Source organism: Trachypithecus francoisi, unplaced genomic scaffold (genome assembly GCF_009764315.1).
Source record: "Trachypithecus francoisi isolate TF-2019V2 unplaced genomic scaffold, Tfra_2.0 Contig01579, whole genome shotgun sequence".
Lineage (NCBI taxonomy): Eukaryota > Metazoa > Chordata > Mammalia > Primates > Cercopithecidae > Trachypithecus > Trachypithecus francoisi.
Genome location: NW_022681442.1, coordinates 35670196 through 35695539, shown reverse-complemented (window position 1 = coordinate 35695539; position 25344 = coordinate 35670196). Strand labels below are relative to the sequence as shown.

At 39.0% G+C, this 25344-nt stretch overlaps 1 long non-coding RNA gene across 2 annotated transcripts; it reads right to left on the bottom strand.

The window, feature by feature from the left end:
• Positions 1–2657: 2657 nt before the first annotated feature.
• On the bottom strand, positions 2658–7845 carry LOC117069427. 2 transcript variants are annotated; one of them, XR_004431543.1, is made up of 3 exons: positions 7459–7844; positions 6739–6780; positions 2658–2833 (listed from the first exon to the last, which is right to left on the bottom strand). It is a non-coding gene; the product is annotated as an uncharacterized LOC117069427 (long non-coding RNA). The 2 variants fall into 2 exon arrangements; XR_004431546.1 differs by lacking the exon at positions 2658–2833 and adding an exon at positions 5749–6203 and having other exon boundaries at positions 7459–7845.
• Between the last annotated feature and the right edge of the window lie 17499 nt (positions 7846–25344).

Genomic DNA, 25344 nt, shown 5'->3' with positions numbered 1-25344 from the left:
GTAGCTGGGACCACAGGCGCCCGCTACCTCGCCCGGCTAGTTTTTTGTACTTTTTAGTAGAGATGGGGTTTCACCGTGTTAGCCAGGATGGTCTCGATCTCCCGACCTCGTGATCCGCCCGTCTCGGCCTCCCAAAGTGCTGGGATTACAGGCTTGAGCCACCGCACCCGGCCTAAATGCACATTTTCTAAGGGCAAACTTCTATGGTTTATATCCTACTGACAGTAGACAGAAATTGAGCTTTATTTTCCTCATGCACAAAATGGAGATAACAGCGCCACTGAGAATATTAAAAGAGACAGGTAAACTTAGAAGACTGGAATACAATAAGCACTCAGTATGTGTTAGCTATTACCATAATATCTGACCTAGGGTTGTGTTTTACTGGGTAAGTCTAACAGGGAAAAGGGTGCAAGACTGTAATGGTTGAAGTGATGGGAAGTAAAAAGTAAAAGCTGACTGGGAGAGAGAACAGCACAGCCAAAGCATTGGAGTTCTTGAAGCTGAAGTACAGATGCACTGGAAGTCATTCAGCTAAAAAGCTGGAAAAATGGGCAGAGAGCAGAAGAGATTTTTAAGTTTTTAAGCGTGTAGCTGCTGACATAAATAATTATAAGATTCAGAGACTGGGTGGCTTCATGAAAAGGTAAAAGGTCACTAAATTTGAGGTCAAGCAGTTGAGAACCAGGATGTTGGTTTAGTTAACCACATGGAATTTGAAGTGACCGTCATAAAGGTGGGACTTGCGGAGAAGAGGGTAACTATAAGCCAGGTGCCAAAGTCTTCAGTGAATGAAAGGAAATGAATGAGAATGGCAGGCACAGGAAACTCAGAAAATAATAAAGTAATATTGTATGAGCACAGCTAAAGAAGGATGCCAACTGCTCTTCCCAACTCCAACTGATGCTAGCTGGTGGGAAAAGACCACAGACCCAAGGCTGGTTGCAATGCTTAAGAGAGTATAACAACAGTACAGCAAACTGACCTATCCAAAATGTTACTGTTCCTGCTGAGAAACACAGCCATCGAACTGTTTAGAGTGCCTTCTCAAAGAAGCCTGGCTATTCCGGGTGTCATGGCATCTCTGAAGCCCTTTCGAAGGATCATTTGTGTCCTCTCTCTACCCCCGCACATATGGCCACCACAGTATGGAGCATACTTTATGTATTTTTTTATTGACTGAATGATTGGAGACAAGGTCTCACTCTGTCACAAGGCTGGAATGCAGTGGCATCATCACAGCTCACTGAAGCCCTGACCTCCTAAGCTCAAGCGATCTTCCCACCTCAGCCTCCTGAATAGCCAGGACTACAGGTGCAAACCACCATACCTGGCTAATGTCTTCTTATTTTTTGTAGTGATGGGATCCCTATGTTGCCCACAGTGATCTTGAACTCCTGGCCTCAGGCAATTCTCCTGTCTCGGCCTCACAAGGTACTAGGATTATAGGCATAAGCCACGACATCTGGCCACATGAATATGTTTAAATGTCACTCTCCCATAGGTACTTCCAGGGCTGAGGCAAGATGTAGTCATCTTTTCATGCCTATCTCTTAATGCTGTGCAAGCACTTCATAAATGTTATAAAAGAGTTCTCACAGCCACCAAATCAGGGAACAGAGCATAAAAAGAATACTCTCCTATGAAGATGGGTCATGAAGCATTTAAGCTTTGACTATAAAGAATGATTTTTTTCTGGGTGGGCGTGGTGGCTCATGCCTGTAATCCCAGCACTTTGGGAGGCTGGGGGGGGTGTGGGGGTGGATCCCTTGAAGTCAGGAGTTTGAGACCAGCCTGGTCAACATTGTGAAACTCTGTCTCTACTGAAGAAAAATACAAAAATTAGCTGGGCGTGGTGACGGCTGCCTGTAATCACCTCTACCCAGGAGGCTGAGGAAGGAGAATTGCTTGAACCTGGGAGGTGGAGGTTAAAGTGAGCAGAGACTGTAACACTGCACTCCAGCCTGGGCAAGAGTGAGATCAGGCCACAAAAAAAAAAGAGAAGGGAAGGGAAGGGGAAGAAAAGAAAAGGAAAGAAAAAAGAAAAGAAAAATGATTCTCCAATAAAGATTAGAAAGGAGGTATGATATTTTTTCACCAACTGGTAGGATAACACTTTTAAATACTCCCAATGAGAAGTCATGGCTGACATCTAAAAGGAAAAACTCAGGATTTGGAAAATAAATTTGTTAGTTAACTTGGAAAATCCTTTACCCAGTACACTAAATGAAAAACAATGATGTCTTAAATTAGCAAAATCCAGTTGTATTCCTTGTTTAAAAGTTAAAATTTTTAAACTTTTTAAAAATTTACTTACCCTAGAGTTTATTTTTTTGTTTTTTTTTTTTTTTTTTTTTTTTTTGAGTCGGAGTCTCGCTCTGTCGCCCAGGCTGGAGTGCAGTGGCCGGATCTCAGCTCACTGCAAGCTCCGCCTCCCGGGTTTACGCCATTCTCTCGCCTCAGCCTCCCAAGTAGCTGGGACTACAGGCACCCGCCATCTCGCCCGGCTAATTTTTTTGTATTTTTTTTTAGTAGAGACGGGGTTTCACCGTGTTAGCCAGGATGGTCTCGATCTCCTGACCTCGTGATCCGCCCGTCTCGGCCTCCCAAAGTGCTGGGATTACAGGCTTGAGCCGCCGCGCCCGGCCTTACCCTAGAGTTTAAATGAGATGCTTATAAATTCATCTTTGCTGTAGGTAAGTAATGAGAGGGTTTTAAAATTTTGTTTCTGGTCCTCCTTTCAAGTGTCCCATGTCTTTCTGTTTTATTCTTTTGAGTCACAGATTATCTCCAAATGTCAAATTTTCAAATTCATCCTTATTTGATATAAATTCTTGAAGATGCAGAAAAAGTAGGGAAAACAAAGTGAATATATCTTACGATTTTAGCCTAGGTGAATTCACATTTTGTTGGGGTGGGGGGTTTACTGTTACTCATTTACAGGAAAACAGAAAGATGGAGAAAAACGGTGTGGAAATAGTAAAAATTTTAAAGGAAAACAATTTTCAGGGTAATACAAAGCAATCCTTAGGTACTTAAAAAATTATTGAAAGAAACTATTTGCTCCAAATGTGGTGATATCACTTCTCCTTCAGTTCTTCAAACTTGAAGGTCTTTGATTAATAAGCATAAACTTCTGTGAAAACTTCATAAAATGAATTACTTTTTTGGACTAATAAAATAATTTATTGTAGGCCCTTGGCTTTATTCTCCTTTGGGTTTGGGGAACTCAGTAAAGTATACATTACAAAGTCTGTGCAAGGAAGTAAGTACTAACAGAAGTGAATACTATTCCTTCCTCATTACTGCACAAGCATAACTAAAGAATAAAAACTGTGTTTTCTGTAAAAAAGGGCTCTGAGAAAAGGAAATTCATAGTGAAAATTCCAAGATATTCATGGTTAATGTTCCCTCAGTAATGAAGTGCTATCACGTGGTACAGAGTTTTATTTTAGTGGCGGGAATTTTTGTAATTATGTAAATGACTTTACTCCTGTATTTGGTCTTTAAAAATTGAATATACAGGCATATATTCTTTACAGAATTATGTAAGTAAAATTATAGCCATAATCACATTTAACAATTGAAATGATTTTGAACATTTGGATTATTAATATAAAATAATTTTCTGTATCTCATGTTTAGTTAAAACACTGTGGTATTTGAGGGTAAAAATTTTTTTTGTTAATTTTCCCAAATCCATTCCTGATGATACGTCACACACTGGCTTTTCTGGCCACAGCACAATACTCAGCTGATTATCTACAGAAAACAGTCTACAACTCTATAATTATTCCTGTGCCACCTTCCTGGTTCTAACTGAAAGTATAGACTATCAGACATCCATAATTATGGTTGGAATAATTTCTTCTGTTACATTATTCTCACACTTGCCCACCCCAAAACTTGAACACTTTTCTGCCCATTGACATAATTTCAATACATCTTCCAATTGTAGTTTATTATTCATAACTCAGAAATATTCAACATTATTTGGAATAATATTTGGGAAAGACAGTATGCCTAATCACCTCCAGAATACTCACAAAAATTAAATAAGCTATCAACATTTTTTGAACTTTTCTTACAATGAAGATTGCTAAAAATTAAATAATGTTCCTATACTCTGGCCAGTCTAAAAATAAATCAGTTAGATTCCTTGTTGGAAAGTCTATATGCCAACACTTCAATTTTTACTATACCTCTTCAACGAACAAAATATACCCCATACTTGATGACAACCAACAATAACGAGCAGAAGAAAAGATATTTGGAAAGAAAGACGGTTTGTAACAGTGAACTTGTGAACGCAAAAAATTTCAGTGCAACATATTTTTGCACTATTAATACTATTGCAGTCATGTGCTGCATGACATTTCACTGATGGTCCCATAAAGTTATAATATTTTTACTGTACCCTTTCTATGTCTAGACATGTTTACACACGCAAATACCATTGTGTTACAACGTCTATGGTATCCAGTACAGTCTTGTGCTATACAGGTTTGTAACCTAGGAGCAATAGGCCATACCATACAGGTATGTAGTAGGCTGTACCATGTAGATTTATGTAAGTACATGCATAACAAAATCGCTCAACACATTTCTCAGAATGTATCTGTCATTAAGCAATGCATGACTGTGTATTTTATGTCTAATTCAAGCCAAATACAATTTTTTAATGTTGTATTTGTAACGTGAAATGAAGACGTGGCGGGGCACTGTGGCTCATGCCTGTAACCCTAGAACTTTGGGAGACTGAGGTAGGCAGATCGCTTGAGCCCAGAAGTTCAACACCAGCCTGGGAAAAATGGTAAGACCCTGTCTCTACAAAAAAATTTAAAAATTAACCAGTGTGGTGGTGTGTGCCTGCAGTCCTAGCTACTTGGGAGGCTGAAGTGGGAGGATCCCTTGAGCCTTGGAGGTAGAGGTTGCAGTAAGCCAAGATTACGTCACTGCACTCCAGCCTGAGCAACAGAGTGAGATTCTGTCTCAAACAAAGTAAAAAGAAATGAAGTCTTGTTTACTTCATTGAGTAAATGTTTACTGAGCACTCACTATGTGCCAAGCATGTTCTCAGTATGGGGGATTCACAGGTGATAAAGACAAACTTGGTTCCTACTTTTCCATTATCATGAAGATTAAATTTTTTAAAAATTTATTTTGCAGATGTGATCAAATGAAATCTATGTTTTATCTTGAATCATTTACATTCAAAAATACTTAATCCTGCAATAACATGTTAAAAAGTCACAGATGTTACAGAGTTAGGGTTGAAAAAGAGCTCATCAATTCCAAGATGCACATTATTTTACATTTTGACATCTCTAAAATCAGTCACATCTTACAATGGGATCAGACTAGACAGCAATGGAGATGGAGTTGGCACTGCCTATATGTGCATCAAAACTTCAAAACACAGAATGAACACAAGGGGCTTGGAAGAAAATCCCAGGTTCAACGGTAAAGGCACCATTTTTTTTTTTTTTTTGAGTAGAGATGAGATATTGCTATGCTGACTGACCAGGCTGGTCTCAAACTCCTGGCCTCAAGCAATCCTCCCATCTGGGCCTCCCAATGTGGTGGGATTACAGGCATGAGGCACCACACCCAGCCTTAAGGATTTTTGATGATTCAAGGTTCAATAAAACATAACAGTTGAAAGTTTTCATTTATTATAGGTGGGGAAAATGAAATTCAGAGTGGTCACGTGACTTGCCCTAATTCACAAAGCTGGAGAGGTAGAATAGAGTCCAGGTCAGTTTATTCTATAGTCATTCACTCTACTACCAGTGTACAGTTATATGGAGGAAAAGGGGTGTCATACAAAATAAGTAGGTAAGAAGATGGCTCTAGTTTTGTAACCATAAGCAAGGAACTTAATCCGTCCTTGCCTCAGTTTCTCCATCTATTAAAACAGGGATTTAACAAACATAACTCACAGTACTGTTGTAAGCATTAAATAAGATATGTCTGGCAATTGTCACAAAGATTGGCATATGTTAAGTACTCCATAAATGTCAACTATTTGAGATCAGACTTTACATTTATTATACACTAAGTCAAGCCCACATATAGTTGTTTGTCTAAAGCACTAGAAAACTAAATAAACTGGTCAAATGTTTCAGGTGATAAATACAATGAAAATTTCCACCTTAACAATGTTTTGTCCAGGTACTGTGCCAAGAACCCAGCAGACCTACCTGCAAGAAACCAAACAAAAAGCAAGATTCCAGGCTGGCATGATGATCAAATTACGTACTTCAATATGTGTGAATGCATTTATAAGCACAATCTCAATACATAAACAGGGAACAAAATATTTAATGTATAAACAGATCATTTCTTTTTGCTTTATTTAAAATACTATATCAGAATCACCTGAGGAACTTGATAATTTTTTTTTTAAAAACTATTATAACTACGTATATTAAGCCTGGTTAAAACCACAAGTTTTAGAGGTTTAAGCCTTCCTTACTAGGTCAGCTCTTCTAATTTTGAGAGTTTCCGTGAAAATCTAAATTATAAAACAGTATGTGGAGTAAACCTGCTTTAAATATTAGCTTCTACATTGTTTCTATAAAAATAGTAATCTTCTGTCTTTTAATATCAACTCATCACATATTAAATATTTCAGTTAAATCAAAATTTCAGTTGAAATCTTCAATCTATAAAACACACAGTTAAGCGCTTAAAAAGTAATTTTAACCACTAGGAAATGTTTAATGATTAACTCACATTTGTTTCTGTTTCACTCCATGACAAAACCTACAGGACACCCTGCAGAGAGGAAAATTCACATTAATATATCCAGAATTTTATTTTCAGAAGCTTCTGGTAATGAAAGCCTTATTATGAGGTGTCTTCATGTTACCACCGCGCAGCAGCAAAGTTAAAATATTCTAAAGATTAGTCTATTTTCTCATACTGGTTTTTTTTCTAATGCTTTTGCTAACATGTTATCTAAATTTAAACCTTAAAACGATCACATGACCCAATATGCGAACTCTGCCTATTAATTCTAAAATTTTTAATAATAGTTTGCTTATGTTTGAGACTTAAAAAAAAAACAAAACAATAACATACTGCACTATGCTCATCCTAGATATTCTCTAGGATCAAAGTCTATCTGGAGCAGGGCAGGCTGTGGTTGAGGGTGGTTGGGTCAGCAGGGAAGAGCCTTATATCAGCTCTGATCGCCTCCACGGTGAGCGAGCACCTAGAGTTAAGAGAGACCAGGCACCAAAGGGTGGGGTAACTCAAAGTTGCATTTAGAAGACTCCAGCCTCGGCCGCCCGTGACTCCTCGACGAGCCCCACCTCTCTAAGTTCCAGCATCCGGCCCGCCCCTTCCTCCCAGGCTACCACAGTATGGCCCGCCGAGCTCCTGGGCCGCGGGAAGTGACGGAAACAAAAACTTGGTACACAAAGAAGGGCTGGGTCAGAAGTGAGGCCCCACCTTGCCAAGAAGGACGAGTTTTCTAGAAAAACTTAGCGGCAAGTTAACGGGAAGCGCGACGACACAGTTCCTAGGATTGTGGGGGGCACCCTGCCGCCAGAAAATCTCATCTTTTGTCCTTTGAGAGGCCTCTTTGAAGCCGAAGGCTCTAAGTGCCCCTGGGCAACCCTTAACCCGATCTCCATTTCGGGCCCTCACTGATGGCAGCCATGACAGTTGCATCGGAAATATCGAATAGCCGCGGCCAGAGTCTCCCGGAAGTGACGCAACGCGGAGGGATCCGCGTTCGGCCGAGGGATACCGAAGTGAGCTGGTTCCCGGAAGCGGCTGCAGCTGGGCAGCTGGTGGCGGGGCGGAGGAAGGGTGGGGAGAGAGGTTGTGGGTCTTACAACCAACCCCAACATGTTTTACGTGTCGGGCGGGCATTGTGCTGAACACCTCATTGGCAAGCCATTTAATGCCTTCCTTACTACAATCCCAGCAGTCAGGAATTTATCACTTCCATTTTACATATGGGGAAACTAAGGCTAAGAGAGGGCAAGTAAATTTGTCCGAGATCGTATAGCTGGTACTTGGTGGACGTGGTGTAACTCAGACACCTCTTCTCTGTGGTGACTCCATTTTGTAAAACCAGAGCTGCTGGCCCTTGACATCCTGGTAAGCTCCTTTAAGTTAGGCACTCTGTTGCCCAGAGAGGGGCCAACCTGTAGCCAGTGTGCTCTTTATGGTGAACACAAGGCCGAACGGTGTGCCTGGGTCCCCTTGGCTAAACCTCAGATTTCACTTGGTCTCTGACACCTCACCTTTGCAACACTCTCCCTGTCTTTGCAGCGCTGGTTACCTGAGGAAACTGTCAATGATTGCTAGGCTCTGGGGAGCATTTTAACTCTGATTAGGCCCTTTTAAATCCAGGACTAAGACAGTTGGAGGCCTCTCACCATCATCAGATACTCTAGCTGGCCGTAACAGAGGGCCAAGGATCATAATCTTGGACTTTCCACCAGATCAAGTGTTTGTTTGGCTTCTGTTTCTTTAGAATATGACTGAAAACCAATCTATTGTTTAATCTTCTTTCTGCATTAACCAGTACTCAAAGTGTGAATAGCCACTAAGGCTATGTTTTTGTAAAAACAAATTATGCATAGAAAAAACACAGGAAATACATCAAAATTAACAGTGATAGTGTTTGAATAGTGGGTGATTTTTTATCTCTGCTTTCTCGGTTGCATGTCTGCTATAATACCTTTTTAAAATAGAAAAATAAGCAAACTGGCTATGGTAAAAACATTTTTAACTGCCTGCCATTGTAATGAAGGCAAAGGCATGTTGTCACATTTTGACAAATGACCATCCTTGATACAAATCACATAGGGAAATCCTGTTTGACTAGAAAAGCATTGGATTTTTGTGAGTTGATGTATTCTCAAAATTTTTGATGTTTTGTTTTGATTCTATAATCCTCACAGGAAAAGTAAAAAAGCAAATTGATGTTTTTCACACACTTTCATATGAGAATATGCTACAACCAAAAGTCATATCTAAAACAAAGTTTCAGAGGGCATGGAATGTGGGGCCTTTGGGTACTTGAAATGCTGGAGAACAAGTATAAAAAGCTATTTTTATTCTGGCTGCTTTGGGGTACAGTTTTAAGCAATTTATTTCAGACTGCCAAAGAAAGCTTCATTCTTTTTGCACATACTCTGCTTCCCACTATTGTTTATTAGTGACTTCTAAAGCAGTGACAAAACAAGAAAAAGAAGATAGAAGGGAAAAATGAGAAGTGATCACGGGAAGAAGAAAATGTGGAGGAACAAAGACAGATGGTGATATTGGGGTTGGAGTTACTTTGGAACTCCAGGGTGGCATGTAACAACCTTCTTATCCAAGTCCTGGCACAGGCCTGGTTACCTACTAAAAGGTAAATTAGCATCTATGATGTTCCCGCTCACATACTCAGCACCCACAGTGATAACTCTTACTAAAAGTTCTTCTTGATGCTCATTCAAATTAGACATATATTTTAACAAAAATGGAGTGGTTGAACAAAAAGAAATGTAAAGTAAAATCTCATCATTTTTCCTGTTTTTTTCTCTTACCATGTCATTCATTCATCCTGTGGTTAGTAGCATAACTATAAACTGGAAGTTTTGCCTGCATTATTATAAAGCAACAACTATGAAACACCGAAGTGGGGTGCCGACAAGATGTATATTTTCCAAAGAAATGTCTTTACGTTAGTCTGACTTTGATGAGAAGTTGTGATGGGATTAAATGTGCAACAATTTTATTAGAGGAAACGCCTGTGAGAGAGAATGGGAGGGAGCCAAGCAAGGCTGGGAGAGCATACAAGTCTGAAACTGAGTGAAGGAGAAAGGTAGGGAAGGGTGGTGGAAATTTTCTAGACTGCCAAATAGTCTAAGCGAGATTTAGAAAGGCTATTGGAAATCCTCAAGCCAAAATCACCTGCCAAAGGAGTCCTTCTTTCAGGAACCAGCCTGCCTTATTATCTGTGCTGCTCTCAGTCACCGGCTGGAGCAGCCCATGGGTGAAAATGTGGCCAGGGAATTCAGAGTGCAGCAAGCATCTGGGGCCCTTGATCGGTTTTGCTCCCTGTATTGGCAGCCACTGTCCAAGAACTGATTTTGCCACTCTTGGAACCTTTCACCAGTTTCGTGGGTTAAAAGATGTTGAAAGAGATGAGTTTATGAGGTGAAGTTTTGGGGAGAGCCATTGTTATGCTTCCCTACTCACCTTCAAGTCTAGTGAAGGGGGCTTCAATAGCAATACTCAGAGAACTTGATATGCATTCCCTGGGTTTTGAGAGTTACAGTAGTAGTGTGAGTCACATCTGGGAAACCCCAGGGGCAAGAGAGATGGGCCAGTGAGAATTTTGGCATAGGAGTGAAGGAGAGTTGCTATGTTGGGATCGGTAGTCACTGCCGTAGTTTGTCAAGGCAAATGATGCCTGAGTGTTTCTTGTGCAGCAGATGTGGGCCACATGAAAAAAAGAGGAAGTTTGCCTGAGACCTTTTTGACTCTTGTGTATGGAGAGAATCTGTATGGTATGGATTATTAGAGAAACCATAGCTGCAGATGGAGCAATAACTGGAGGAATAGAATGCATTGCCTATCTAGAGTGACCAACTTGTCCAGTGTGCCTTGGACTTTCCCTGCTTTAGTACCAAAAGTCCCAAGTCTCAGGAATCCATGTTTGATCATTCTACATGTCATAGGAGTTGCAGCCTCCAACAAACCTAAAAATCACCTATGAGAGTGGGTCAAGTTTAAGTTTCAAGCAGGTCTAGAGTGTAAAACCAGTTTATGACCATGCCAGTGTTAAAGTAGATTTTATCAGAGGATAATTGGAAAATGACGCTAAAGGAAAAACTTCTTCACACTCTTTTTTTGGAGTATTAGTCTTTTGACACAGCCAAAATACCATAGACTGAGTGGCTTACACACAGAGATTTATTTTCTCATCGTTCTGGAAGTTCAAAGTCCAAAATCAGGGTTTTGACCAATTTGCTTTCTGGTGAGGGGCATTCTTCCTGGGTTGCAGCTGGCTGCCTTCTCACAATATCCTCATATGGCCTTTCCCGGTACATACTCAAGATGAGGAGGCATGGGAGAGAAACAGAACTTTCTGTTGTATCTTCTTATAAGACACTAATTCTGTCAGATCAGGGACCCACCCCTTATGACCTCATTTCATCTTAATTACTTCCTTAGAGGTCCAATCTCCAAATATAGCCACAGTGGGGGTTAGGGCTTTAACATATGAATTTGAAGGGCACACAAACGTTCAATCCATCACAGAGTGTGATTCTGCAACACAGAGATACCTTTTTGGGGGAAGGGGGGTCATGAAAACATTAGGTTTGTGTTTATGTCTCACACTCTTAAGGAGAAGTTATGCTATGGTGACTTTGCAGCCCTGTATCTTTATGAACAAATGTAAATATGATCTCTAGAGATCATTTGTGACACTTTCAGAGCTTTTTAGACATTAATCTTGTCAAGGAAAGTTGAATACCCAGAGGACCCTGTTATTTTTGCATTCTGCAGAGCAGAAGATATCACACACTAATATTCACACTACTGAACTCATGAGGAAACCCACAACAGGCTCTGTGTACATAGTGATCAGGACTTGGTCTAAGCCCTGGGGCTTGTATTTAGCTACAGGGACTTAGTAAACAGTGGAACTGTTCTGATAAGAGATATGGTTCTGCTTCTATTTATGAAATTTGATTTTTTTTAAAGTTAACACAGGATTGGTTAATCAGAGTATATCCTGTTACATCTTTCTTACAAATACGAACTCAAGTAGTTGTAGGACTCCAGCTTAAAAGGCCAGTATGTTAAGAATGAATTGCTGTTAAACAAAACAAAACAAAAGACAGACATAGATTTGAGCGTCCTTTAGCATCCACTTGATCCTTCCAGGAGGCATAGCTGTTTTTTTAATTCCTTAAGGGGTATAATAGTTGGAATTATGTTCAGCTATGATGAAGTAATATAAATTTCCAAAATAAATTTATTTAAACATGACAAACTAATTTTTTTCTTTTAAGAAGTCTAGATGAAATCAATTTAGAGTTAGTACAGTTATTCATGGTGTGAGGATTCCAGGCTCCTATCTTCTTGCTCCACTATCTGTAGTGTCCATTTTCCAAGGTCATTTCATGATCTAAGATGGCTGGTAGAGCTGTAGCCATTCCAGTGAACAGGAAAGACTAGGGGATTCAAAGAAAAGCACAGTTGTTTCATTTAAGGATGGTTCCCAAATGTTACACACAAGCTTCTGCAAGACATGTGGAAAAGGTAGTATTTTATTTTCTGGCAAGCCAGTGCCCAGCTGAAAAATTAGTTTTTATTACTCTATAACAAGGGTCAGCAAATGATGCCCAATTGGTCAGTTGCCTGTATTTATAAATAAAATATTGGAACACAGCCATGCCCATTTTACCTGTCGTCCATGTCTACATGTTCTTTTTGTTTGTTTTTTTGTTTTTTGTTTTTTGAGACGGAGTCTCACTCTGTCGCCCAGACTGGAGTGCAGTGGCACGATCTCGGCTCACTGCAAGCTCCGCCTCCTGGGTTTACGCCATTCTCCTGCCTCAGCCTCCCGAGTAGCTGGGACTACAGGCGCCCGCCATCTCGCCCGGCGAGTTTTTTGTATTTTTTAGTAGAGACGGGGTTTCACCATGTAGACCAGGATGGTCTCGATCTCCTGACCTCGTGATCCACCCGTCTCGGCCTCCCAAAGTGCTGGGATTACTGGCTTGAGCCACCGCGCCCGGCCTACATGTTCTTTTAAACGATTTTATTGACATAATTCACATTATACAATTCACCCACTTAAAGTGTAAAATTCAGAGGCTATTAGCATTCACAGAATTATGCATCTATCACCACAATCAATTCTAAAACATTTCCATTGTCCTGAGAAACGCCACAACCTTTAGGTATTTCTCCAGTCCCCCATATCCACCACCCCAATCTTTCTGTCTCTCTAGATTTGTCTACTTTGGACTTTCATGTAAGTGGAATCATACAATTATATGGGTCTTTTGCGACTGGCTTCTTTCACTTAGCATAATGTTCTCAAGATTCATCCATATTGTAGCATGTATCAGTACTCCATTTCTTTCTGTGGCCAAATATTCCATTATATGGATATACCACAGGGTGTTTATTCATTCTTCAGTTGATGGGCATTTGGGTTGTTTCTTTCTTTTAGCTATTGTGAATAATGCTTCTATAAACATTCATGTACACATTTTTGTGTAGACCTATGTTTTCATTTCTCTTGGGTATATTCCTAGGAGTAAAATTACTGGGTCTTATGGTAAACATACGTTTAACCTCTTTTTTTTTTTTTTTTTTTTTTGAGACAGAGTCTCAAATGTCTGTCCATTGAGGCAAAAGAACTCATGGTATTAATTTAAATGCCACATACTGGTTCTTTAGAAATCATTTCCCTCCTCCTTTAGAAATCACTTCTTCCTTCACCTAGGACAAATCACAGATAACTGCACAGGCTCTGTAAATGGTTCCAAGAAGTCTTCAGTGATGACCCTAAGAGCATATTTGGCTCCCCTCTGGTAGATTAAATGCTACCTGTCCTGAAGAAGGCCCCCTGAGTACTGGTCTTTTTCTCCTACCACGAGAGACATACTGTAAAAGCATTAGGCATCCAGATGTTCTACTTCTCATTGCTTTTCTAAATGTTTTATTAAGATATACCTTCTACTATAAGATGACTCATAGTTAGGCGTTATTTATCAAGCAGCTATGCCAGTTATCAACTGATTGCCTCTCAGCCCCAAATTTGCCTTTTGCCTCATCAGTAAAAATGGACCTGGGTTCTTGAAATATTTCTCCTTAGCCAGTGGGCATGATGTTAATCTTCTTAAGAACTGGGAGCTGGAGAGACATTGTCGGAGGAGGAATTTTTCCTTCCTGGTCCTGGTAGCTTTTATTCTCTATTAGTTGGCCTCTATTCTCTATTGCTTTTATTTTCTATAGCTTGGCCTGTGTAGTTTTCTCTGGTATGAGGTACCTAAAGGAGGCAGATTTCTCCAGTGGCTACTGTGTCAATTTCTAGACTTGGGTGACAGAGGCATAGCCAGGAGAATGGCATGAATTTGTGCCTTCCCAGGTCACTGCTCTCTTCACCCACTCCTCAGACCCACAATGTGTACATGCCCGGAGCCCTGTAAGCTGGCTGTGAGGAGCCCTGCAAGCAACCCTAACCCTGGCTCTAGTGAGCCAGCCACCCAAGCTTTGCCTGTGCAGCTGCTCAGAGCTGCCCTTGTCCAAGCCACACACAGAAGCACTAGTTTCCTGTAGCTCCCAGTTCCAGCAGCATCCACAGTGGTGCTCTGTCTTGTTCTGTGCACTTGACTTCCTGCCTAACACCTACCTACCAGTTTGAGCTTGCCTGTACCCTCTGGCTTACCCAACAACTAGGCATAAATACATCTTTGCAACTTTGCATCTTCCAATTCATGAACATTGTATATTTCTTCATTTATTTCATTGTTCTTTGGTGTCTTTTACTAAAGTATTAAAGTTTTCTTTACAAATATTTTACTTATTATTTAAACATCTATTCCTAGTATTTCATATTTTAATGCTAATAATAAATGGCATCATCTTTAAGTTTTTAATTTTTAACTGCTTGGAGTGCAACAAATTTGTATATGTTGATTTTGTATATCCAGCGATGTTGCTAAACTTTCATATTAATTTTAATCATCTATACGTAGATTCTGTTTAATTTTCTATATCCCTCGCCGGGCACGGTGGCTCAAGCCTGTAATCCCAGCACTTTGGGAGGCTCAGATGGGCGCATCACAAGGTCAGGAGATCGAGACCATCCTGGCTAACACGGTGAAACCCTGTCCCTACTAAAAATACAAAAAAAAAAAAAAAAACTAGCCGGGCGAGGTGGCGGATGCCTGTAGTCCCAGCTACTCGGGAGGCTGAGGCAGGAGAATGGCGTAAACCTGGGAGGCGGAGCTTGTAGTGAGCTGAGATCCGGCCACTGCACTCCAGCCTGGGTGACAGAGCGAGACTCCGTCTCAAAAAAAAAAAAAAATTTTTTCTATATCCCAAATCGTATCATCTGTGAATTATTCTTTTCTAATCTTTATGGTTTTATTTATTTTTCTTGTTTTATGTACCAGTGAAGACACAAAATATAATGTTGAGAAGAAATGGTGTTAATGTCTGCCAGGCATGGTGGCTCACGCCTACCATGCACTTTGGGAGGCCGAGGCGGGCAGATTCCGAGATCAGGAGTTCGAGACCAGCCTGGCCAATATAGTGAAACCCAGTCTTTACTAAAAATACAAAAAAAGTTTAGCGGGGTGGGGTGGCACGCACCTGTGGTCCCAGCTACTCGGAAGCCTTAGGCAGGAGAATCTCTTGAACCCTTCTCTTTTCTTTTTCTTTCTTTTCTTTCTTTTTCCAGATAGGGTCTCACTTTGTCACCCAGGATTGAGTGTAGTGGTGCAATTGCTGCAGCCTCAAACTCTCAAACTCAGATGATTCTCCCATCTCAGCTTCCTGAGTAGCTAGAACTACAGGTTGCATCACCACACCCAGCTCATTTTTTTGTATATTTTGTAGAGATGGGGTTTTGCCATGTTGCCCAGGCTGGCCTCAAACTCCTAGGCTCAAGAAATCTGCGCACCTCAGCTTCCCAAAGTGCTGAGGTTACAGGCTTGAGCCATGGCGCCCAGACAAAAGTTTGGAATTTTTCAATCTGGGCCTGGAAAAGACAGATTAGTCTTTCTCAACTGATAGAGATATGAGGGTAAATGAGATGCCATGAAAGACTTAGAAACAATAACATTCTTTACTATCAGGACAAAATTTTTTTTTGCAGTGAGATAAAGCTGACATGTAAAGAGAAGCTGAGATAGGAGATTGATGGGAGGAGATCTGTAAATTTTCACATCACTGTTTCTGGGATCTCCTGAGACCCAGTATTATGTGTACCCTTTCAGTAGTTATGTATTCAACCCTTCATTTCATTATGAAGAATATCATACCTTGATATTTTTTCAATAAATTTGTATTTTCAGCCTAGTTTGTTTGCAACCATAAGGAAGTCTCATTGCATACATGATTGTTGCAAAAACGTACAAAAATTATCAAGCAAAAAGCAAGGATTTTCCCCTCTCCTTCTACATTACTGTTCTGATTATAGTATTAACTACTCACAACAGTTTTCTTAATATCTTTCCATGTTCATTCTATGCCTATTACACATGTGAAATTATATCTTTATAAACTACTTTCATCACTGTTTCACTCAGTGTTATATTGCAGAATTCTGTGTCAAGATACAGAAAATACACTTTTGTCTTTTTAGTAAACGTGTTGTATGGTTATGCCCCTATATGTCTAACTAATTTCCTATTGACAGATATTCAAAAGATGTTCCCAATTTAATTGGTGTTACAAAACAAAGATATAAAATTATTTGCTTCATTTGTTAATTCAACAGAAATATATTGCCCATATTATGTGCCAGACAATTTTCTTGGCAAGTAATTTTTCAAGCTTCTACTGGTAGAGAGGGGAAGAAATAAACAAGAAAACAAATATGTGTGAACTAAATAATTGCATCTAGTGATAAGTTCTGTGAAGACAGATAAAACAGGGAGATTTCATACAAAGGGAAAGATGTGGGTGTAGAACTTCTTCAGAAGGGGGATCTGGGGAGGTAAGCAGTGGCTCATACCAATGGAGTCCCAGTGCTTGAGGAGTCAAGGTGGGAGGATCACTTGAGTGCAGGAGTTTGAGAACAACCTGGACAACATAGCAAGACTCTGTCTCTACAAAAAGTTAAAAATAAAAAAGTTAACTGGGCATCGTGGCATGCTCCTCTAGTCCCAGATATTCAGGAGTTCAGGAGGCTGAGGTGGGAGAATTGTTTGAGGCCCGGCCTAGGAGATGGAGACTATAGTGAACCATGATCATGCCACCCCAGCCTGATCTACAGAAGGAAACCCTGTCACTTAAAAAAAAAAAGAGGAGGATCTGGGTCGTTTCTGCTGCAAGGTGGGTGATATTTGGCCTATATCCTGAATGATTCAAAGGAATGGGCCTTGTGTGATCAAGGCAGACAAACATGGAAAGCAAAGATCCTAAGGCGATAACAACTTGGCAGTTTGGAGGAAAAGAGAGGTGGCCAGTGTATCAGTTAGACTTCTCCTTGCAATCAGTAGAAACCAATATAACAGTTTAAGCAGGAAGAGAATTTATTGAAAGATACTTAGCAGCTCACAGAATCTCTGGGATGCCAAACAACCATCTTGGAGACTGGCCTGCCAAGGCAAATTCCCAGAATCACACTGCGGAACTGGTCTAGTGGGAACATCACTACTGTGCTTGCTGGTTATGGATGCTATTGCTTGCACCAATAATGATACTGCTACTTCTGACTCTTAAATTTCAGTGTATCTGCCACCTTACTCTCCACCCTTATTTACAACACTAGTTTCCAATTTAAAGTCTGGAGAAGTGACTCACTCATGTAGATCCTATATGTGTTTGCACATTTGTACTGGTATTTTTAGACTAAATTCCTGAAGGAACTGTTGAGTTTAAGGAGAAGCACATTTACATATTTTTTTAAGACAGGGTCTCACTCTTTTGCCCAGGCTAGAGGGCAGTGGTGCAGTCATGGCTCACTATAGCTTCTACTTCCCAGGCTCAAGTGATCCTCCCACCTCAGGCTCCCAAGTAGTTGGAACTGCAGGCATGCACCACCATGCCCAGATAATTTTTAATTTTTTGTAAAGGCAGGGTCTCCCTGTGTTGCCCAGGCTAGTCTTGAACTCCTGGGCTCAAGCAATCCTCCTTAGTCTGCAAAAGTGTTGGGGTTACCCAACACTTGGTATTACTTATTAACTCTAGATTTATGTTTTAGGATTGCAGAGCTGCATATATTTGGATTTCATCTTGGCTCAGTGGCAGTAATTGTGCATCATTGGGCAATTTAGTCTAATTCTCTGTGCTTCATTTACCTTGTGTATATAATATGAAAATGACAACCATGTTTCTGAGACTACCACTTGTCCCCCAGTATCCTCTTTCCCCTTCGATGCACACAGAGCCCCAAATTTTATCTAGATCCATACCTATGTAGAATCAGTACTAATTTACTCTTTTCCCTTAGTCATAGCCATCATTAAAGCCTGTTGAGCCAGTGTCAGCAATTTGTGAGAAAATCCTAGAGGTTAATAGTGAAGCACTTTTAAAAAAATGCTGCATCACAAAGTTTCTTTATGGTACATGGGATGATACTGGATAGAAAAACAGATACTTGTGCCACTGAGTTAAAGTGATTGAACACAAATGTAAATGTGAAGAAATTTTAGAAATACCTTAAGTGATTTGTTTTGCTTACGTATTTCTTTTTATATATACAAAAATTATATAGAGTACATGTCTAAGTAAATCAAAAAGGTATATTTCAATAAGCACACAATAAAAATATTGATAAGAAAGCATATCACAATTTAATTGAAAGCATTTTTAAAAATTTTTAGATTCAATTTAAAATAGAAAATGTGGTACATATACACTGTAGAATACTATACAGCCATAAGAAAGAATGAAATTATGTTCTTTGCAGTAACATGGGTACAGTTGGAGACTATTATCCTAAGCAAATTTATGTAGAAACAGAAAACCAAATACCACGTTTTCACTTATACATGGAAGCTAAACAATGGGTACCTACACTGTTTTCACTGTTTTACTCAACATTTTGAGAAGTAACTGCCTCTGACTTCAACTCAAGAAAACACTTTTTTTGTTGCTAATGTAATCGGTTTTTGTAATGGCGTAAGCAAATAAAAGGATGCTTATTTAAAAAAAAAACAAGATTAGACATAAAGATGGGAACAATTGACACTGGGAACTACAGGAGTGGGAAGGGAAGGAGACAGAAAAGGTTGAAAAACTACCTATTGGTTACTATGCTCACTATCTGAGTGACGGCTTCAATCATACCCCAAACCTCAGCATCACACAATACAACCATGAAACAAACCTCCAGGAGGGTCACTTGAGGCCAGGAGTTCAAGGCCAGCCTGGGCAACATAGAGAGACCCCCATCTCTTAAAAAAAAAAAAAAAGTAAGAAATTGGCAGGGCATGGTAACACATGACTGTTGTCCCAGCTACCCAGGAGGTTAAGGCAGAAGGATGGCTTCATCCTAGGAGTTCAAGGCTGCAGCAAGCTGTGATCACACCACCGTACTTCAGCCTGGGTGACAGAGTGAGAATCTGTCTATATTTTTATTTTTTAAAGCTGATATTATAGGAACAATGTTCTGTGACAAACATGAAATAAAATTAAAAATCAATACAAACAGTTAATAATTAGTTGTGAAAACAAAACCTTACTTCCAAACAACTTAAGGTCCAACTAAGAAACCAAAAGATAGTGAAATCACTCCAGATAAACAACTGGTGCAGTGCAGCTAAAATGGAACTTAGAGGGAACTTGATAGGCTTTACATTTTAGAATACAATAAATAAAAAAACCATAAATAAACCAAGTACTTAATTCATGAAGTTAAAAATAAGATAGAATAAACTCAGATAATATAGAAGAAAACAAGCAGAGTAGAATTTAATTATTTAGAAAACAAAATAACAGAAAAAGAGATAATACCTCCAAAAGTTTTTTTTTTATTTTGGAAGAATAATAAACAGACCAATATAGAGATAGAGACAAAAAGAAGGAAAACATAAAGAATCAAAACAAGAAAAACAGCTATCTTAGAGACTTAAAAAGCCTTAGAAGGATAATTTGAATAGCCATATTCAATAAATTTGTAAAACCTAGATGAAATAGATTATTTTCTATGAAAATATAAGTCACCAATAAAGCTTAGAAAATCTGAGCAAATAAATAATCATTCAAAAACAATAATATTAAAATGTCTACCTTCTACAATAAAGATGTTATCTGTATATAGATTTATAGGCAGTCTTAACAAATGTTCAAGAAACAACTAAACCCTATCTTACACAAACTGCTAAAAGATTATTTTTAAAAAATTCTTTTAAAAGGAAACACGGCCAGGCATGGTGGCTCACACTTGTAATCCCAGCACTTTGGTAGGCCAACGCGGGTGGATCACTTGAGACCAGGAGTTTGAGACCAGCCTGGCCAACATGGTGAAACCCCATCTCTACTAAAAATACAAAAATTAGCCGGGCATGGTGGTGGGTGCCTGTAATCCCAGCTACTCAGGAGGCTGAGGCAAGAGAATCACTTGAACCTGGGAGGTGGAGGTTCCAGGGAACCAAGATCGTGCCACTGCACTCCTACTCCAACCTGGGTGACAGAGCAAGACTCTGTCTCAAAAAAAAGAAAAAAAAAAAAAAGAGGAAGCATGACCTGTTAATTTTTTTGAGACCATACAAGGGCAAGGAAAGAAAATTATAGCCACATTTCTCTTATGCACATGGATGTAAACACATTAAATATATCAACAAGTTGAATCAAACAACGTATTAAAAAATAGACCGTGACAACTTTACATCAGAAATATAACAGTGGTTCAACAACTAAAATTATATCATTGTAACTCACAATATTAAGGAATCAAATTTTAAAATGTGGCCATTTTAATGGTCAGTGGATGACAAAAATCTGTTTGATGATATTTAAAATCTATTCATGATTCTTAAAAAACAACAACAACAAACAAAAACTCCTTAGCAAAAGAGGAAAAGAAAGACACCTCTTAATGTCATGATTGACATCAGTGCAAAACCCATAAACACTTTCACTTAACACCATTATCACTTAATGGTTACATTTAGAAGCATTTTTATAAAAGTTAGGACGCTATGTAGATGCATAGATATTTTCTGTTACTGTTACTACTCAGGATTACATTGGAGACCTTAGACATGTTCAGATTGGCTTCTTATTTTATTTTATTTTTTGGCTGGAGTGCAGTAGCGTGATCTCGGCTCACTGCAACCTCCGCCTCCTGAATTAAAGCAATTTTCCTGCCTCAGCCTCCATGCGCGGCCAAGTTTTTGTGTTTTAGTAGAGATGGGGGTTTCACCCTGTTCCCTGGGTTGGTCTCGAACTCCTGAACTCAGGCAATCCACCCACCTCAGCCTCTCAAAGTGCTAGGATTACAGGCGTGAGCCACCTCACCCAGCCCAGATTGGCTTTTTTTATCAAGCAAATATGTACTTAAGTTTGTTCCAGGTCTTGCGGCTTGATAGTTCATTTCCTTTAATGGCTAAATACTAAATAATATTTCACTGCATGGATAGATATACTACAATTTGTTTATCCATTCACCTTTTGGAAGGACATCTTGGTTGCTTCCAGTTTTTGGCAATTGTGAACAAAGCTGTAATAAACATTCCTAGCAGATTTTGTGTGAAAGTAAATTTTCAACTCATTGGGGCAAATACCTACAAGTGCAATTCCTGAGCTCTATGGTAAGACTATATTTAACTTTGTAAGAAACTGCCAAACAGTATTTTAAAGTGGCTATACCACTGTGCATTTCCACCAGTGATAAATGAGAGTTTGCATTGCTCCACATTCTCCCCAGTATTTGGTATTGTCACTTTTTGGATTTGAGGCATTCTAATAGGCGTGAGGTGGTATCTTGTTGTTTTAATTTGCATTTCCCTGATGACATAAGGTGTTATTATGTCATTAGGCATATGGTGTATGGTGTATGTGGTCTCATATGTTTATTTGCCATCTGTGTATTTCCTCTGGTGACGTGTTTTTCAGATCTTTAGCTTATTTTTTAAATTAAGTTCTTAGTTTTCTTATTGTTGAGTGTTAAAACTTCTTTATATATTTGAATACAAGTTCTTTGTCAGATATGTATCCTGCAAATATTTTCTCCCAGTCTGTGGCTTGTCTTTTAATGTTCTTAACAGTGTATTTCACAAAGCAAAAGTTTTAACTTTAAGTGAAGTCCAGATTATCAATTTTTCTTTCATGAATTGTGCTTTTGGTGTAGTATGTAAAAAGTTATCACCAAACACAAGGTCACCTAAATTTTCTCTTGTGTTATCTTCTAGAAGTTTTAGTTTTGCATTTTACATTTAGGTATAAGATCTGTTTTGAATTATGAGTTGTGAAATGTGTGAAGTCAGTATATATATTGTTTTAACATGTGGATGGCCAGTTGTTCCAGGAGCAATTGTTGAGAAGCCTAGCCTTTCTCCATTGAATCTCCTTTGCTCCTTTGTCAAAGGTCAGGTGAGAATATTTGTGTGGATCTATTTCTGGGCTCCCTATTCTATTCCACTGATCAGTTTGTCTATTCTTTTACCAATACTACACTGTCTTGATTACTATACATTTATGCTAAGCCTTGAAGTCAGGTAATATTAATTCTCCCAGTTTATTCTGCCTCCTCAGTATTGTATTGGCTACTTTGGGTCTCTTGACTGTCCATATAAATTTGAATTTGTTGATATCCACAAAATAGCTTGCTGGGTTTTTTATTTGAATTACATTGAATCTATAAAGTTGGGAAAACCAAACATCTTAACAATATTGAGTATTTTTATCCATGAACATAGTCTCTGCATTCTTTTAAATATTCTTTGGTTTCTTTCATTGGAGTTTGCAGTTTTCCTCATATAGATATTGTACATATTTTGTTAGATTTATTCCGAAGTACTTCATTTCTTCATGCTAATAGTATTGTGTTATTTTTTTCTTTTATTCCTATTTTAGGTTCGGGGTACATGTGCGGGTTTGTTATATAGGTAAACTGTGTGTCACGGGATTTGGTGTACATATTATTTTGTCATCCAGGTAATAAGCATAGTCCCCAATAGGTAGTTTTTTATTCTTTCCCTCTTCCCACCCTCCATGCTCAAGTAGGCCCCAGTGTCTGTTTTTCCTCTCTGTGTCCATAAATGTGAGCACGCAGTATTTGGTTTTCTGTTCTTGGATTAGTTTGCTTAAGATAATGGCCTCCAGCTCCATTCATCTTGCTGAAAAGGGCATGAGGTTGTTCTTTTTAATGGCTGCATAGTATTCCATGGTTATACGTACCACATTTTCTTTATCCAAACTACTGTCGATGGGCATTTAGGCTGATTCCATGTGTTTGCTATTGTGAATAGTGCTGCATCAAACATAGACATGCATGCGTCTTTATAACATAATGATTTATATTCCTTTGGGCAATACCTAATAATGGGATCTATGAGTCAAATGGTAATTAGGTTTTTTGAGGAATCACCACACTGCTTTCCACAAGGACTGAACTATTTTGTATTCCCACCAGCAGTGTATAAGTGTTCCCTTTTTACCACAATCTCACCAGCATCTGTTATTTTTTGACTTTTTAATAATGGCAATTCTGACTGGTGTGAGATGGTATCTCACTGTAGTTTTGATTTGCATTTCTCTAATGATTAGTGATGTTGAGTATTTTTTCATATGCTTGTTAGCCATGTGTATGTCTGCTATTGAAAAGTGTCTGTTCATGTCCTTTGTCCACTTTTTAATGGAGTTGATTTTTCTTTTACGTTTAAGTTCCTTATAGATTCTGGATATTAGACCTTTGTCAGATGCATAGTGTGCAAATATTTTCTCTCATTCTGTAGGTTGTCTGTTTACTCTGTTGATAGTTTCTTTGGCTGTGCAGAAGCTCTTTAGTTTAATTAGGTCCCATTTATTAATTAGTGTTTTTGTTGTCATTGCTTTTGGCATCTTCGTCATGAAATCTTTGCCAAGGCCTATGTCCAGAATAGTATTTCCTAGGTTATCTTCTGAGGTTTTTATAATTTTAGGTTTTGCATTTAACCTTTAATCCGTCTTGAGTTGATTTTTGTGTATGGTGTAAGGAAGAGGTCCAGTTTCAATCTTCTGTAAATAGCTAGCCAGTCATCCCAGCACCATTTATTGAATAGAGAGTTCTTTCCCCATTGCTTGTTTTTGTCAGCTTTGTCAAAGATCAGATGGTTGTGGGTGTGCAGCATTGTTTCTGGGTTCTTTCTTCTGTTCCATTGGCCTATGTGTCTGTTTTTGTACCAGTACCTTGCTGTTTTGGTTACTGTAGCCTTGTAGTATTGTTTGAAGTTGGGTAGCATGATGCCTCCAGCTTTGTTTTTTTGTTTTCTGGGTTTTTTTTTGCCTAGAATTGCTTTGGCTATTTGGACTCCTTTTTGTTTCCATATGGGTTTTAAAATAGTTTGTGCTAATTCTGTGAAGAATGTTTGACAAGGATAGCATTGAATCTGTAAATTGCTTTGGGCAGTATGGCCATTTTAACAATATATTGATTCTTCTTATCCATGAGCATGGAATGTTTTTCCATTTGTTTGTGTCATTTCTGATTTATTTGAGCAGCATTTTGAAATTCTCCTTGTAGAGATCTTTCACCTCTCAGTTAGCTGTATTCCTAGGTATTTTATTCTTTTTTGTTGCTATTGTGAATGGGATTGCATTACTGATTTGGTTCTTAGCTTGAATATTTTTGGTGTATAAGAATGCTATTGATTATTGTGCATTGATTTTGTATCCTGAAACTTTGAAATTGTTTATTAGCTTATGGAGCTTTTGGGTAGAGACTATGGGAATTTTTAGGTATAGAATCATGTTGTCTGCAAACAGGAATAGTTTGGTTTCCTCTTTTCCTATTTGGATGCCTTTTATTTCTTTATCTTGCCTGATTACTCTGGCCAGGACTTCCAGTACTATGTTGAATAGGAGTGGTGAGAGAGGGCATCCTTGTCTTGTTCTGGTTTGCAAGGGGAATGCTTCCAGCTTTTGCCCATTCAGCGTGATGTTGGCTGTGGGTTTGTAATAGATGGCTCTTATTCTTTTGAAGTATGTTCCTTCAATGCCTAGTTTGTTGAGGGTTTTTTTAACATGAAAATGTTAGCAGAAAGGGTCCTGATCCAGACTCCAAGAGAGGGATCTTGGATTTCACGCAAGAAAGAATTCGGGGCAAGTCCATAGAGTAAAGTGAAAGCAAGTTTGTTAAGAAAGTAAAGAAATAAAGATAGGCTACTCCACAGGCAGAGCAGTGCTTGAGCTGCTCAGCTAAGGATACTTATTGTTACTTCTTGATTATATGCTAAACAAGGGGTGTATTATTTATGAGTTTTCTGGGAATGGGGTGGGCAATTCTGGGAACTGAGGATTCCTTTCCTTTTTAGACAATCTAGAGTAACTTCCTGATGTTGCCATTGCATTTGTAAACTGTCGTTGCACTACTGGGAGTGTCATTTAGCATGCTGATGCATTATAATTAGCATATAATGAGCAGTGAGGACAACCAGAGGTCACTCTAGTCACTATCTTTGTTTTGGTGGGTTTTAGCTAGCTTCTTTACTGCAA